This window comes from Loxodonta africana, chromosome 2, assembly GCF_030014295.1.
Source record: "Loxodonta africana isolate mLoxAfr1 chromosome 2, mLoxAfr1.hap2, whole genome shotgun sequence".
Classification (NCBI taxonomy): domain Eukaryota; kingdom Metazoa; phylum Chordata; class Mammalia; order Proboscidea; family Elephantidae; genus Loxodonta; species Loxodonta africana.
The window spans coordinates 96,628,094-96,631,970 of NC_087343.1; positions in this window are offsets into that span (position 1 = coordinate 96,628,094).

Below are 3,877 nucleotides of genomic sequence, written 5' to 3' on the forward strand. Positions count from 1 at the left end.
TGAGTTGGAATCAACTCAATGCCAGGGATTGATTACCCAATAAGCAAGGTACGCAGGTGCTTACTTATGCTAATTTACTAATCTGTAGTGCAGAAGTTCACCTGTTTTTCACCACATCAAAGACATAGTAAATCCCATGTGAAATTGTACACTACAGGTTAGTAAGTAAACACAATTAAGCCCATATGTACCTTGCTTACTGGTTAATTCACCCCTGCTTGATGGCAATGGGTTTGTGGTTTTAAGTAACAAATACACATTCAATTTAGCATCAGTAAAAAGGATATCAAAAGAATAAAACCGACCATTTCAAAAACATTTGACATGATCAAGTACAGTTGAGCCATCTGGAGAACGGAAAAGGACTGTTAGAAACCCAATACTTCCTTCCATATTTCTCAAAGCGGCTTGGTCTCTGCTTCTCTCTGTGCTTCTGGGCTTACTCTTGGCATCTCTGAGCCCCTATACATTGTCTTGTACTTGGCTTTGATTTGCTGTCCTTTGTTGTGTCTTGCCCTTACCTTTAAGTTCAAGCATTTACCATTGTCTGACTCACTGTCTTAGTATCCATGTTCGAAATTCTGAGAAGGAGAATCTGGTTGGTTCAGTTTAGGTCAGGTGACCCCTGTGGACCAATAGGCGGTGGTGGAGGATTTTTGGCCTCGCAGAAATTCTGGCCAGTTAAGATACACTTTCCAACATCGACAGTTCTGTGGCATTCTTTGACGGCAAAGGAGTAAAGTCTTCTCTGAAAATAATGTATTCCCAGATCCATTCTGGAATTGTACTATTAACAATCCACTCACATCTTTCCTTCCCCATTGATTTTAAGAAATTAAGATGTATTACACACACACACAGTAGGAGCCCTGCTGGTGCAGTGATTAAAGTGCTCAGCTGCCAACCAAAAGGTACGCAGTTCAAAACCACCACCTGCTCCATGGGGGAAAGAAAAAAATGTGGCAGTCCTTAAAGATTTACAGGCTTAGAAACCCTATGAGGGTAGTTCTACTCTGTCATATAGGGTCACTATGAGTTGAAATCGATTTGACAGCATCGGGTTTGGTTTTTTTTATTATACACACACAGAGATCTCTAAGTTACAACATAGTAGACAGGAAATTAAGGTTAATCCTTTCACCAGAGCTCTTTATCTGAATGACAATTCAATCAGCAAATATTAATTTTGATTCCTAACAGTGAGCTCAGCACTAGAACAGCATTGAGGTAGAGGGTGGAGAAGACAGTAAGTGATAAAATTGGTCTTTTTTTCTGTTATAAGAACTCCCAAACCCCAAAGACCCTTCCTTCCTGTTGGTTCCCAGTTTGTTCATATACATATATACGGTCTACAATTGATTATTGTTTCCCTTCTCAGAATTTACCTGTTCAAGAGACTTCAAATGGAAACGATCATCTGGAAAGTTCTCTCAGGCAAATATATATGTTTTTTGTGGGGGGAGCCACATAATCTTTAGTTTCCTTTTCTCTGCCCCTCTCTCTCTTTCTCTTTCTCTTTCTGGAAGCCACATAAGGTTTAGTTTCCTTTTCTCTGCCTCTCTCTCTCGTCTGTCTTTCTCTTTCTGTCTTTCAAGTGGCCAGCTCCTAAAAAATCAGTAAAATCTTCACATTGTTGTTGTTGTTAGGTGCTTTTGATTCGGTTCCGACCCATAGCGACCCTATGCACAACAGAACAAAACACTGCCCGGTCCTGTGCCATCATTACAATCGTTATGCTTGAGCTCATTGTAGGAAGAAGGACCCGGCAGTCTACTTCTGAAAAGCATAAGCCAGTGAAAATCTTCATAGCAATTTGATTTTATTGCTTCTCTTGAAAAATACAAAATCCAGTAGTTTGGGATCTGTATTTTCACTTAGCACCAGCTGTCAGGACATGACTATTAGTTTCTTTCTTTAAATGGGGCATGAGCTTCCCAATTTGTTATGGGTCCCATGCTGTTTGCTATATTATAGCCATCTTGCTTTACTCACATTACGTATCTGCCTTGCCCTTGTAGCATTTATGTTTGCAAGCTGTGACCTTTATTAGTTCCTGAGATGTACTACATTTGATTGTCATTATTATTTTCCAAATCTATTCTCTGGATTTGAGGACATTTTGTGGCACTATGGAGTGGCACCACATTACATTCAAAATAGGGAGCTAAGCCATTTTTATTCTCTTTTAAATTAGGGACAATGCTTTACTCACCTTCTGCCACATCTACGTCTACCAAAAGCTCATAACGACTGTGATGGTTAAGGTTTTATGTTAACGTGGCTGGGCCATAAATCTGTGTTTTGGCAGTTATGTAATGATGTAGTTTGGCAGTTATATAATGATGTAGTTTGGCCGTTACGTAATGATGTAGTTTGACAGTTACGTAATGATGTAGTTTGGCAGTTATGTAATGATGCACTCATGCTCCATGATGTGATCAGCCAATCGGTTGTAAGGAGAGTTTCTTCAGAAGTGTAGCCTGCATAATATATATATGTGTGTGTGTGTGTATGTGTACATGTGTATATGTATGTATATATGTATATGTATGTGTATATATGTATACTTGTGTATACATATATGTGTATATATAACATCATATATATATACACACACACATACATACGTACATTCTGGCAAAGCTCACTAGCTTGCTCTAGATCCTGCATCTGGCTCACCATCATCTGACCTCTGGTTCTTGGGACTTGAACCTACTGCTTGCCATACTGCCTGCCAGTCTTGGGATTCATCAGCCTCTACAGCCCCTGAGCCAGCAGTCTGCTGTCTGGACTGTTGATCTTGGGTCATCAGACCCTGCAGCTACCTGAGTCAGGAGAAACCTCCAGCCCGACATCTATACCCACGAACTTGGGACTTGCCAGCCTCTAAAACCACATAAGCCTTTTTTTTTTTTTTAGATAATCTCTCTCTCCATACATATATAAATATATATATATAGCCAAAAAAACCAAACTCGTTGCAGTCAAGTCGATTCTGACTCATAGAGACCCTATAGGACACAATACAACTGCCCCATAGGGTTTCCAAGGAGTGCCTGGTAGATTCCAACTGCCGACCTTTTGGTAAGCAGCTGTAGCTCTTAACCACTACACCTCCAGGGTTTATATATATATATATATATATATAAAAAACTTCCCCCTGCGGTTCAGTCGATTCCAACTCATAGTGACCCATAGGATAGAGTAGAGCTGCCCCAAAGCATTTCCAAGGAGTGGCTGGTGGATTTGAACTGCTGACTTTTTGGTCAGCAAATGGCCTCTTAACTACTGTGCCACCAGGGTTCTATATATATATATATGTGTGTGTGTATATATATATATATATATGGATTATGTGTGTGTATGTATATGTATATGTGTGTATATGTAAATATGTATATATATGCACATATATACATATGTAGAGAAGCAAAACCAGTGAAGCACATATATATACACACACACATATATACACATACATATTTTTTATGTGTGTGTGTTTGTGTTTGTGTATATATATATGTGTGCTTCACTAGTTTTGCTTCTCTAGAAAAAATTTTTTTTTTTTTTTAGAGGACCCAGCTTAAGACATTTGGCACTGAGAGTGGTTCTAGAGAAATGAAATTGTAAGGATGAGTTTTCTAATTGGTTCTAAACTTTGATTAGTCTTAAAGGTGCTGATGATTCCGCATCCAGTAGTAAAGACAGCATTGCTAATCTATGGCATAAGGTGGCAACACTAACATGCAAAATGTCACCACCAATAGATCAAGTATTGGTGGGAAGTGAGGCTCTAGGTGATCGCATGTTTGAAACTTTTCTACAATTTTGTCAGAATAAGAAATATAAGAATGCTGGTTGGCTAAACCTACTTCCG